This window comes from Aedes aegypti, chromosome 1 (assembly GCF_002204515.2).
Source record: "Aedes aegypti strain LVP_AGWG chromosome 1, AaegL5.0 Primary Assembly, whole genome shotgun sequence".
Lineage (NCBI taxonomy): Eukaryota > Metazoa > Arthropoda > Insecta > Diptera > Culicidae > Aedes > Aedes aegypti.
Genome location: NC_035107.1, coordinates 308532686 through 308547065, shown reverse-complemented (window position 1 = coordinate 308547065; position 14380 = coordinate 308532686). Strand labels below are relative to the sequence as shown.

Here is a 14380-nt window from a genome sequence, read left to right as displayed (position 1 = left end):
ATTCCTGATGAAAAAGCTGCAGGAATCCCTGTAGAGATTTTACTAGAGAAATCCCTGGATGAGCCTCTGGAGATACTACTGTAGGAATTTCTAAAGGGCTTCTGGAGGATTTTTGGAGAATCATTGGAGGTGTCCCAAGACGAATGCTGGTAGAATTTGTAGAAAAATACCTGGAAAAACCCCTGTAGCCCTTGTTTTGGATCTTCTGGAGAAATCCCTGGAATAGTTCTTCAATAAATCCCAAAAGAAATCTTTGGAGGATTCCATGGAGAGATTTACCAAAAAAATCAATGTAAAGCATTTACTGAAGGAATATTTGTAGCGATTTTTGTAAAATAATCCCTGAAGTAGTTCTTAGCATAATGTATGACTAAATTCCTGCAGGAATTCATAGGAGAATCATTGAAGGAATTTCAAGAAGAAATCTTAGAGAAATTTCCGTTGGAGGTTCAGAACGAGTCCCAGTCAGTCTGGAGGAATCCAAGAAGAAATTTTCGGAATAATTTCTGAAAGCATCTTGAGAGGACTACTTGGGGATATCTTTGTATGTTTCCGTGGAGGAATCATCGGAGAAAATTCTGAAGAAATCACTAGACAAATATCTCGAGTAACCATTGAAACAAAATGTCCTAGTGTAACTCATAGAGAAATTCCTGGGAGAAACCTTGAAGATATGAATATTAACATTCTCAAACAATCCCTTCATAAAATTAAAAAAAAAAGTGTTGCCTTGAAGATTCTCTGCAATAATCCTTGATTTTCTAGAGGAATCTCTGAAAGCATACCAGAAAAAAAACGCCTAAAAATTATCTGGGGAAATTCCGCAGCTTTTCTGAAAGAATTCCTGAAACAGATCTTGGAGGATTTCTGGGAGAAATTCCTGGAAGAATCCCTGTAAAAAAATACTTTAGTAATTACTAGAGACATTCTTGCCGAAACTCCTTGCGAAATCTCTAAAGGAATCCCTGTATATGTCTTGGCTGTCTTGGTAGTATTATTCGAACAACACGCCAAGCCGTTCCCATAGGGGACGTTAGCCAGAAAGAAGGACGTTTCAAGTAATACTGTTCCATATGGTATGCCCTCTTCAACATCTAATCCAATTTCTCTCGCCGTTCCCTTACGGTACCTATCCATCTAGTATTCATTGCTTTCTTCTCCATGCTCCCTCTCACTTCGAGTAAAATAGACCGATAACCAAATTAAATGCCTGTAAATATTGTTTGCAGGAATCCTAGGACGAATTGCTTATCGAATCCCTGGAGAAACTCCAGGAGGAATTGCTAAGATATTCATGGAGCCATATCAAAACTGGTCTAAAATGTATCATGGAAAACAATAGTTCTTCCTGAAAGAATCTCTGGCAAAAGCCCTAGTGAAAAAATTGCTGTAAGAATTACGGTAGAGATTATTCCTGAAGGAATTTTCAAAATAATTCCTGGAGAATTCTTTAGAAGAACCTCTGGAGATATTTAGAGAGTGATTCTAGAAGGAATATCTGAAGGTTTTTCTAAAAGGATGTCTGGTGCTCTATTTGAGCAGGTCTCAAAATTGCGATTTATGTCAAAAGTTATAATTTGCTAGCAATAAAATGTCGTTTTACTTATCCAAAACATGAATTATGTCGAATGATTGCAATTCCTTATATTACATTTTTTTTACTAATTTGGTAATAACGGAAATCAAAATCATCTTTATGTTTAAGAGACCCATATAGCCTCAGCGGTAAACGCTCAGCTTTTCAGTAAGATAAAACTAATGGGCATGGGTTCGATTCCCACCGGTCGAGGATCCTTTCGGGTTGGACATTTTTTCGACTTACCAGGTATACAATATCACCGTGCTTGCCAAGCGATATACATAAACAAAAATAATCAGATGGCAAACTTTTCCGTTAATAAATGCTGAGAAGCAGGCTCTGTTCCACTAGGTGCGTAACGCCAGGTATATGGCATGGTGTCCATTTACATCTGGATGAAAAATCATGTATTTTGAGCCGTCGCATGATGGTACTATATGATGGTCTGAAAATGTCCACATCACACCCCAGCGGAACCGGTTCCGGAATACTCCGAAATACCGGCCAAATCTAAATGTTGGTCCTCTTGATGCTCTTGTAAATCGGAATGAAAAACCATGAAATTTGAACCGTCGTTATATACATGTGTATGAACTGCTAAATATGATATACGCCAGTTCCTTCTGAAACAGGTTCCAGGTTGCCTTGTGCCCTTGTGCCCAGAATGGCCATACTGACAAACAATTTCCAGGGTTCCATTCTAGAGTTCCATATCTTTCATATAAAGCTAAAAGAACGAAAATCGGTTCAAAAATGAATTTTTGAGAGCGTTTTAAAATCATGGGTCATTTTTGACCCTTAATGCATAATGTGTAACTTTTTCTTAATGCACTAGGAAGGTTAAGCAAATAAATTGCCATACAAGCTAGAAAACTTGCATGCAAGTTGGCTAAAATAGTCAAATTTTACATTTTCAACGGCCAATATCTCGAAAACTAGACGTGCTGCTTATTTGAGTTAATAGCGGAATTTTGTGCTTGAGACAAAAACGTGGTCCACAGTGTTATCGATAAGCCATAAAATATTCGGTTCCCCTACAGTTGTAATTCCTAGCAAGATCGCAGTAAAGGATTTCATTCCAAATTCAAAGGGATGTGTAAAACCTTAGTCAGTTTAGAGTCAAGTATACTGAAAAATTCTATTACTTTCAAACTTTCCAACGGTAGTTTCAGGTGATTTTCCCGTCCAACAGAAAAACATAACAAAACCCGTAGAAGACTGGCTTGTTTTTTTTGGTGCTCATACAATGCACAGTGGTCCAGGAATCAGTTTTACGCGGAAAGATGCATTTTGAGCTTTAGAATGAAACATTAGACAAAAACGGTCTTCTACAAAGTTGTTTGTATTAGTTAAGCCCTTTGTTTGGTTTTATTGAAAATTAGGGTGGACCACATTTTCATAAAAATTGTGTAACTAACTTTCTTATTTGTAGAAATTATATTATACATGCTTCAACAAAGTTGTAGACCATTCAATTTCAAGCAACTTTGCCGAAAAAAGTTTTTTTGTATCTCTTAAACTGACCGACTTAGAGCTTTTTTCCTACGGTGACATAGGGTGGTCCGAACAAAACTGGATTTCTGGCTCTAGAGTTTTCAATTCACTATGAAACACTTTTAGAGCTTTGAAAAATGCATAATTTGATGAGTGAAGAAACTCGCTATCTCCTTCCGTTTAGGAGTTATTGTTGTTTTTCTCTCAAAAACATGCCTACTTTGATTGTGAATATCTCTGATTGGGGCAAACATAAAAAATATCTTTTGACGGCATTCAAAAGACAAAATAAAATTGTATATTATATCAAAAAATTACCGATGTATTATTTTTGTAACTCTAATAAAATGTCTTGAAAAACAAAGGATTTTAAGCAGAAAAACTTTAATAACTTTTGAACTAAAATAGATATCAACAATCTTTTTGCATGAAAATTGCGTTTTGTTATGTTCTTAAAGTCGTTCATAGACCGCTTTGACGAGAAAGCTGAAATAAGAAAGATAGGGCTCTAAAACTATTTTGAAGATTTTCATGGTATGTATTTCTTTATTATTTTGCATTTTGAGCATAAAAATGAAATTTTAGACAAAAATGATCTTCTACAAAATTGTTTCTAAAAATGTAAGCTTACATACTGTGTCATTTGAAACTAGGGTGGTCCACAATATCACACATATCATATAATCAACTTTTTTATTTGCAAAAATACTGGTATATGCTTTTTGCAAAGCGGTAGAACTTGAAATTTTGATCAACTTTGCCAAAAAAAGTTTTTCTGTAGCTCAAAATTTGACCAATCTAGGGCATTTTTTCCTAATCATCGCAGGGTGGTCCAATAAAAATAAGTTTTTCAACTCTAGTTTTTTTAATATTATTTTCTCGTCAAAGTCGTCTATGAACGACTTTTAGAACTTTACAAAACGCAAATTTTCATGTAAAAAGATTGTTGATATCTATTTTAGTTCAAAAGTTATTAAAGTTTTTGTGATAAAAAATATTTGACTTTCAAGACGTTTTATCAGAGTTACAAAAATAACACATCGGTAATTTTTTGATATCCCAGACAACCAAAATGTACGTATAACGAAATCACCTGGAGGCTTTGTATGTGCAAAATTTCACATATAAGATGTCGCGAAAAGGCCTTCTACGTACAAAAGTGGAGGCGATATGCGTGCATATATTATGCGATGAATAATAACATACAATGCGAGTGTATAAATATTCAACCGAACTAACCTGTGATCTTATGCGACTTAACATATGATAACAAATGTTGATTTGACAGCTGCTACGGATTGATTCGATTTACTTTGTACGAGTGTACGAGACGAACCAAAATGTACAAATGAACTCAGAAAAGAAGTGTTTAATGCGAGGAAATTCATCAATCTGACGAGTTTATCCACAGTGTTTTGCGAGTTTGATGTAATTAGTATGAATAAACGAGTTGTAACGTGAACTTCCATGCGATTTCTGGTTGTCTGGGATAATATTCAACTTTATTTTTTCTTTTGAACGCCGTCAAAAGATATTTTTTATGTTTGCCCCAATCAGAGTCCACCCTAATTTTCAATAAAACCAAACAAAGGGCTCAACTAATACAAACAACTTTGTAGAAGACCGTTTTTGTCTAATGTTTCATTCAAAAGCTCAAAATGCATCTTTCCGCGTAAAACTGATTCCTGGACCATAGTGGGGATTTTTTTTTATTATCGTACAAATTGGGCCGAAGGGTCTCAGATTTTCATGAAACTTTTTCCACAGGCAGGGCTCATGGATATATGAAAAAAAAAAATTGAGAAAAATTCAGGGTCGCCTATTTTTCCGGAAAACTCAGGTGGAAATTTTTTGTTTACTTTACAAAATCATAATGTTTACTTTACAAAATCAAGAACGAAGCATCGTAGAAACAAAGTTTTTACAGTCATCTCTCCCTTACTCGATATTCTGTATCTCGATATTTCCCCTAACTCGATGGAATGTGCGGTCCCTTCAATCTAGCATGCTTTGATACCTCTGTAAGTCGATACCTCTCTAACTCGATGTTCCCTAACTCGATGCTATCTGTTTCAGTTTTCCAAGTAAGTTTACCCCTCTAACTCGATATTTTTATGAAAAGTTCCAAATGTCCTTCCAACGTTAATAAAATTCATAAATTTGATTATTACGATTAAATTGATAGTAAAATTGAAGTTTACTGCCAATTTCAGGGTGCTAAAATTTTTAATATTTGCTGATCGGTAAAAAAGTGTAGCAAGGGTAAATATGGTAAAATTGTATTGTTTTTCACGTGAAAATAACTGTTCTGAATGTATTTTACCAAAATAATAAAAAGTTTAAAATTTGAAAAATATGTGTTCTGTATCTCGATACCTCCCTAACTCGATGGTCCCTTCAATATCGAGTAAGGGAGAGTTAACTGTATATAAAAATTTAAGCAAATTTTCTCAAAAATCCAAAAAAAATATGAACTGGAAAAAGTTTTCCACAAAATTTTCCACCGTTGGGAAAATTCGTAAAGAAAAGCCGGAAAAACTATGCCCGAACTCGTGGAAAATTTTCAAAAAAATATTTTCGAGAAGGTAATTTTATAAGCCTTAATCGCTGAAATTTTTGGAATGCACTTTTTTTTTCGTTTTTGAGTTATGGCCAATTTTGTGAAAAATGTCCAGATGTGTCATATAAGACTTTTCTTTGAAAAATCATAACTCAAGAACGAAACATTGTAGAAACAAAGTTTTTATATGAAAATTTAAGCAAATTTTCTCAGAAATCCAAAAATATATGAACTGGAAAAAGTTTTCCACAAAATTTTCCACCGTTGGGGAAATTCATAAAGAAAAGCTGGAAAATCTATGCCCGAACTCGCGGAAATTTTTTAATAAAATATTTTTAAGAAAGAAACTTTATAAACTTCAATTCTGGTAACTTTTAGGATGTACTTTTCTTTAGTTCCTGATCTATGGTCAATTTTGTGTAAAATGACCATATTAGCCTTTTCTTTGAAAACAAATCTTTGCATTTTTCGGCCCAAACCCGTACGGTAATAAAAAAAAATCCCCTAGTGCAATGTGTATGAATTGGAAAATTGTTGACAAAACTTTAAACTTGTTTTTCTCAAATTTAGATTTGAACTGAACTAATTTTTAACTTTTTTGTCTCCCAACGGAAAGACGGATTGTTGATTGAAGTATCTTTAAATTATTAATGATAGAAAATCATCCACTGCAACGCCATCTATGATCAAAAATGTAATTGGAAACGATTTTCTCCATACAACGAAGTTTGAATGGTTAGATCACTTCTCTTGTAGAATTAAAATATTCCATTCAAACTTTAACAGTAGAATCTGGAGGTCCAAATGAACAGTTTGGAGGCTGTAACTTAAGATTTTCACAGTTTGATTTTTCCCATATAAAATTGGGTAAACTTAATATCCTGGGTAAACTTAATATGATGCCCGTCAAACAGCTTAATAGCCACAGCCAAAGATTTTATATTCAGATAAACATAAATAACTAGTTATTGAAATATCCGATTCAAAAACAATCTTCGACAAAATTAAAGTTGATGAATATAAATGACGCTATCAGCATAGTACCAAACCTCACGGGCACATGAGCAGTAACCGATTGATTAAATTACTTGCTTTTTCCAAAGTAATTCACATACAAACTTTAAAAAGCCTCAGTTTTCATCTGAATGAGCTCAAATTTTGAAAGTGCATCCATAATTCGAGCTAGAATCGAATGAGTGGGTTGGAGCAATATTGATATTTTGAACCACCATACTAATAAGTGTTCCTTTGATTACTGAACCCACCAACCAACCAACTGAATGAACAACCTGAAGACTTCACTGAAGAAGCTTGGCGACAGCAACTATGCCGGATGGAATTGGTGCTCATTCAGGAAAACCTTTTCGGCATGGTGTATGAAGAAACACCGGAAAATCCGAATCCCGCTTGGAAGTCAAAATGCGCCAAGCCACGGGTGTTGATTGGCCTGTCGGTGCAAGATGGTCCATTGTGCCACATTAGCAGAGCCGGTTCGATCAAGAACATGTGAGACGGTCTCAAGGCGTATCACAGCCGGTCTTCATTAGCAAGCATTTACACGTTATACAGAAACTATGTTCGCAACGGTTGCACGAAGAAAGCATGACATACTCATCTCAACGAAGTGACAAATCTGACAAACCGCCTGCGATGGGTGAGAAATGAAGGTTGCGATGCTCCTTTCGAGCCTTCCAGAGTACTACAACAGTTTGATAACCGCTTTAGAGAGCCGACCGGAAGACGACCGGAACGTTGGAGTAAGTCAAGGGGAAGCTTCTAGACGCATGAAAGCGCCGCATCGATAATCAGTCGGAGAAGAAGGCATTACATACCGGCAATGCATCAGCGTCACCAGTAGAAACATTGAAAATTACATGTCACTATTGCCATATGGAAGGACACATTCGCCGAGAGTGTAAGAAGCTAGCCAAGGACCGGAAGCAGTCAGAATAGAAAAGTCAAGATACGCCACGGAAGGTCTAGATGGTGAAGAACAACAAGATTCGAGCGCCACGTCACACATGACCAACAATGCGTCGCCGCTTGGGGAACTGGACACATCGAGCATGGACCGCACCAGTCTTGCAGATGGAAAAGAAGTTCAAGCGAACGGATTTAAGTCGGGCGTGTACCAAAGTCTTGACGGTATGGGCAAACTGTTGACGTGAAGCTCAAATACATGTATTATGAGCCAGTGCTAACCGGCATCCTGTTATCGGTAAATTGTTGATGAAGGATTCACCGTTTTGTTCGAGAAAAAACATTGCAAAAGGAGGGATAACATGAGCTATTTTTGGTGCATAGTTCGCGTTTAGTCAATATGCCTAATTTCAACTTGCTTTCTTATCAAAAGTTCATATGAATAATTAGGATTTCTCATTAAATTTGCTATATTGCACCAGTACTCGCCGCCTTGTTCCAGTAGTGGATCAACTGATTGAAGTTGCTTTTGAAATAGATGCATAAACTTGAAGAAAAGTACAATAGATAATCTTTATGCTTCATTCAAAGGGTTTTAGTTGCTGCTTCGAGGGAAAAATGTTAAACCTATGAAAAAAAACTACTATTTTGTTTGAAATTCTTTGCATCATTTCCGAACAGCTATTACTGGAACACTAGCACCAATAGCGGCTCAAACTATGCTATAATAATAATTTTACCTTTCTTTTTATATTTTTACTTATAGTAAAGATTGAACTCTTCCGATTTACGCCAAAAGATCATATCTATTATTATGTTATGATTTTTGTTTTACTGAGCTAATCCACTGTTTGCACTGGCACCCTATATATTGGAATTCTTAATGTAATTTCTGAAATGATTTTTAACACTTTCGAAGTCCTGGACGAGTTTCTGACAAACTTTTTGAATTTTTTTTGGTTGTTATGTCTAACCGTCTCTGGTTTATCTTCCAGAAAAGTTTTGATGAGGTTCTTTTAGAAGGTGTTAAAGATTCCTTTATAGCCGCACATTACTACGAACAGTTTACTAGTAGTTCAATCAACAAGTCTGTCAGATATTGGTCCTGCTTTCCACCAAAGTTTATTCAAATATTTAGTCCAGAAAATTCAGCCCAAAATCGCTTCCTGAGTTTTGTTACAATCTTCTCCAAAACATCCGTCAGATTTTTTTTCCATTTTCCATTGGAATTTCCACTAAATTCTCACCTGAATTTTTCCAGAATATTAGACAGGTTTCCCTATCTTTCTTACTTATACTTAGATTTTGAAATCACACAATATTTGTCTTAATAATAACAAATTTCTGTGTCTTGCTGATTGTGTTATTGCCTCAGTAAAACAAAAATCAGATCATGAAAATAGTGACCATTTTCCTGAAAAAAGTTACTTTTTGTTGCGAATAGTGACATTTAAGTGACCAGTGTGCATAAGTGTAGACTTGTTGCTATAAGTGTGGACTTGCTGAAGGTTCACTTAACTCAACAAAATTTGAATGGTTCGCCACTGTAAGTGTCGGCATAAAAGTGTTCTGTGATGGTCCAGCCAATCGATTTTTTTTTTTAAATGAGCAAGATTTGATAACACTGGCATTCGTACTGACAACTGTAGGAATGTTGCGTCCACTTAGAAATATATCATGTCAATTGAAAATATTGTATTTATAACGATGTTTATATCTCACAAATAATTGTTTATCATGGTCTAATCACTTATCAAAATGAATCCTTTGACCTAACGATCCTCCCCATTTCCAAACATCCCTCCCAGTAACCTTTGTGGAGATGCAGAGGCAAACACGGTCTCCAAATAGCAAAGGTTACACACTAACATTCCTTTCCCCAATCCCTCCTGACTACATGGACGTGGCCGGCGCCGTTATTGACCCTGTATAAATAAAGACTTCGGTCAATCACGGAATAGCAAGACACTGAAGACGGTGTTTCATGTAAGGTCTGAATACGAGTATCTGTCAAAAGATACAAATTTCAGTTGAAACCAAGGATTGCAGAATTCGTTCTCATTTGATTTTGAATCACAATCAAAGCAAGCGCAGAAAAATATCTCATATGTAGCGGTCCACGGTCGGCAATATATCGCATGTTGTAACAAGTTCGATAAATAAGAGCAGCGACGGAGAGCCCCAAAAAGAGAGCGATGATAAAATTCATTTTTCTTGCTTGTTTACCATCAGGGGTTGGAGTTTTAATTTACTGGCACGATAAACAATTCCCGAGAACCCGATAGCAATCGTGTCTCCCAGGTTTGGGGCCTGTTTGGAGGGGTTTTATCATGCACTGCTAACCCCCCGATCTAATCAGACTTGTATGAGCTTACGATAAACATGCTTTCACAATGCGCTGCATATCATGATTGTTACAGAGAGCGATATGTGAGAGATTCTCTCAGTTTTCTCAGGATTCAATCCCTGATTAGAGCTAAATGGTAACATACCAAACTCGATCTTTTATTTACTCAATGAACTGATTTTTTGCGACGATTTTTTTTGAACTTTCAAAAGCGACTTACTTAGTTCAAATGAAGAGTGACATCGAAGTTGTAGTCAACAAACTTAACTATAATAACATTTTTCAGCAAATCTTCAGCACTACCACAAATTACTTTCAACAGATGCAAGAACTCAAATACGAACGACTTCTCTGACAACATCATGCGTCTAAAATCAACTACAACATACGATTTTTACGATTTTTCGCATGAATTATCGATTTGGTCCATTATGAGATGATTTCTTGTGCAACGTTTCTAAAGGACCTATCTAACATTGAGAGGCTCTTTTTGTTTACTTTCTCTTTAATTAATAACTGAGTCACATTAACCTCTTCTATTGCGTTTTTTGTAAGAAACGCTAGTCAAGGAAATTGCCTTTCGATCTATAGTGAAAAACTTTCCCAAATCTTTAGAACTCCACTGTTATAATCGAAAGAAAACGAGAGAGAAGAGAATATCTCATTTGTACATAGGTCCTTTAGTAATGTTCAGCGAGATTTTCAATCTAGTAGGTCGACAAAAGAAAACTGAATTCAAAAATTGTGCTTTGAATGCTTCATGTTGATTGAAATCAACGAAGAAATATCAAATTGTAGGGAAATATTTGATTATTTGATCAACTAAATTGATCGTCGTAGTTTTTTGACCCCTGCCAATCCAATAATGCTCCTCTGACGCAACTGGCCCGATGGATTCCATCAAAAACGCATGGCACACTGCGTGTAATGTGAAACACCCCAAAAAAGCGTCGGCGATAGGTAGATAGGAATTTGTAACCGAAATTATGCAAATTCGTGGGTGCCATTCACGTGACTCGATTTGCATACGCTCTGAAGAAACGTGCAGCACGTAAAGCCACTTGAAAGCGTTGTCCAAACCATTCGGGCAATTTATCAATCCTCAACCAACCCATATAAACAGCTATATTTTATATGTATTTTGACGGGTTGCAAAAGCAGTAAAGACTAAACGCCAACCATGTAGCAGCCGCTCGCTCGGCGAGGTATGTCTGACTAAAGGAATAAAAATAAAAACAGCGCGCATACAAATCTTTGGAAGTGCTCCACCATTGACCCAATGGAGCTTTGGAGGCGGGGAGAGACGACGCCAGGAAGAGGAGCGTCTTTCGGGGGAAGGTTGTAAAAATGTTAAGCGAAAAATTGTCACACACACCATTCCGGGGATGAACTTCAAAGGAAGCTTCGTGGGTGGGAGAAATCACGATAATGGGCAGCATATTTCAAGCGACCTGAAATTGCACCTGACATTCACAACATTGATAGCCCTTTTTATCCTAATTGTGGAAGTCGCCGGCTAAATTATTGCATACCTGCGGATACTTACCTTTTTGCTTAAGCGCTGCCGCCGGTTGTAAATGGCTCCAATAAAATCAGCTAACAAATTGACACTTGAATCTGGCGAATGGCACCTGCTTGGACAGGATGACCCTTCCCTGCACGACTATGAATGCAACTACTTGGACCTCACGGGGGAAACTGATCGCAAGATGCGAAAACTAACCAACAGTTCTAGAGCCGCGCAATGTCGCAACAAACATTTGCGCGAATTGTAGCGAACGAGCGCGCGAGAACGGTAATTGGAACGAAATTAATTAGCTGCGCGGGAAATTCAATGTGATGTGACTAATTTTCCAGAATAAGCTCCGCAAGCCGTCGCCAGCTCGAAGCAAAAGTGGAGCAAGCAAATTGATTCCGTAGAAGGCGCTGAGTTCGGTAAATCTAGTTGGCTTTGCCCATTCGCTCCACTGATAACTAGATGATAAGTGTTAATACAATCTGCAGAGCAGGAGGTCACTTGGATCGTTGAAAAGCTCAGTATGGTGATGCAGCTCTTCGAGCAACCGAAGTCATTCAAGATTTGTCTTACCGTCGGTAAATTCAGATCATCATCCCGTCGGTAGTCGGACTTCCTACACGCTTCAAACGAAATCAAATCAAACAAACATACATACCTTCGAAAACAACAGCTCCAATCATCGAGCCGGCCATTACATCAACCCAGATCTGAAACGATAAAAAACGATAGTCCACATCAGTCACGTTTTCCACTACACAGCTCCGAGGCCTATCTGCCAATCTCGTTCTCATATTTTCACACGCAATCAACCAAACCGGCTCCGGGGGGCCTTCACTTCCGTCCAACAACGAACACAAACGCGATCCAATTTTCCGATCGGGCCAATAGTGCCGCAAATCAAGGCGAAAAAAATCCTCTCAAGTAGAAAAATTCAATCAGCTTAAGTAAAAAAAAAAGCGCCTTTGGAATTCCTTCACTGAGTATTGATCCCCGGGCCGCAGCAGCATGGAAGCCGTCGTCGTCGTCCACCATCGGCAAAACTCAGCCCTTGCGGAGCAATCTCCAATCGTCTATCGCAGTCGATATGTCATTTACTAAGATTAACATTTTCTCTCGCTCATCCAAATGGCTTCGTTCGCAGAGTCGATATTTCGCAGAGCTCCCATGATGCCGGGCTGCCATCGATGTGTTGGGCAATTCTCTCGCGCCCCTCGTTGGCCGGGAGATTTTGGTGCGGGTGTGGTGGTAAACCAACATGGCTTCCTTTTTTGAGCGTGTGTGCAAGGTGACAAATACATGGATATGAAGATGCTTTTCGAGAGCTTTTATGATGCAGAAAGCTAGGGAACGAGGAAACTTTTTTCCAACTAAATAGCGAGGGGCTTCACAATGGAAATCAGAGCATCGTTTTTAATTGAGCAATAATCATAGACAAAATTTATGTTATTAGATTTGAAGAAGTATTTAAAGATTCCCAATATTAGTTTTAGAAAATAAGTGCTTCATATATTATGAATGACTCTATGGCGGTGCTCCATACGTACCAATCAACCGGGAAATCTAAAAACTTAATGATACGAGTTGGAATGATTCTAATTAGAAGCGCTAAGTTAGGCTAAACTTTTTGTCGTTCTAATATGATTCATATTTATCCATTATCCAAGTCAAAGAGATTGTTTTCTTGTTGTTAGTTCTGAAGAAGACATTTAAACCTAGAAAATAATATTCCACTCATTATAAGATATAAAAAAGCATTTTTCTAAAATAGGAACTGGCAAGCTTGAGAAAACATTTTATTCTTTGCAACACTAGAGCAAAGGTTCCAAACTCCGGAAAGGTCCAGCCCTTTTGGTCGTCAGAAGTATTTCTCGTGATCCACCATAAAATTTTAAAATATTTCTAATTTGATACTACTATTGAAGGGAGTTTGCTTCAAATGAAATATAATTAAAAACCGTTTCTCAATTTTTATAAGGAAGTATGAAACTCAATCCTAGACCCACGGTGTGAGAGATAAGCGAAAACCACTAAACAAGTTCCAATAAAGACTTCATTTTTGTTGGCAACTGAAAGTCAAAAGACAAAACTACATCCCTCCATTTTCAAAACAAAAGTTTTTAATTTTTTTTTTTATTCCGATGTTTCCTGTTGATTTTTTTCGTAAACGCTACCGCCAAGAATCTCAATCCCAAAGCAAAAATGGCTAACTTTTCCAGAAAATTCACTTTAAACAAGTCAATAAATAAAATTCCAAAAGTCAAAGCAATTCCTCAAAATAAATAAGGGAGAAATATGACAAGCGTCTTGAATATAACAAGGACAAGGATCCTGAACGTAATCCACTCAGCATCTCAAAGGAAACTCACAAAAACATCACACTAGAAAACTACCCATGGCTTAAACTAATGTGTGCCGAAGATCTCTGCAACAAAGTTCTTTAAGTTTCCCTACAGAAATTTCGATGGAGATCTGCGTATACTTCACCATATGTCTCCAACAATATGCCCATTATGATGCAAGGGATTTTTCAAGAATTACAGTATGGCCCATAAAAAAATGCGAAAATTGTTTGAACGCGAGTATAGCATCAACAAGCGTTATTTTCATTGTTTTTGATAGTGAATGTTATTTCGGACTATTGTAAAATATTCTGGCACAACTTCGCTATCCAGGACAATTTTTGTCATATTTTTCATACTGTCCTAAATAATGTAATAAAGCAAATGAGTTCAAAGGTTTTGTCCACCCAAAGCTAGAAACAGCGTCTGATTGTCGTATACTCTGGTGATAAACTTTCCATCTTCAAAAATCACACTTTATTGTTGAAAATTTTAGTATGTTTGGTACCAGAGGATGAAGAAGTTCCTAGAGAACGTGTTTTTCATGATCACAATAAAATATTTTGCTAGGGTCATAGTTTTGAGGAATTTGCGTCTTATAAGTTTGATATGCCTTTATTTT

General features: G+C 36.9%; 1 long non-coding RNA gene across 1 annotated transcript in view; it reads right to left on the bottom strand.

Moving 5' to 3' along the window:
• LOC110674246 overlaps positions 1-11663 on the bottom strand; it is a 428424-nt gene extending 416761 nt beyond the window's left edge. Inside the window, exon 1 of the long non-coding RNA XR_002498762.1 lies at positions 11447-11663. This is a non-coding gene — a long non-coding RNA (uncharacterized LOC110674246). The remainder of the gene's footprint in view (positions 1-11446) is intronic.
• Between the last annotated feature and the right edge of the window lie 2717 nt (positions 11664-14380).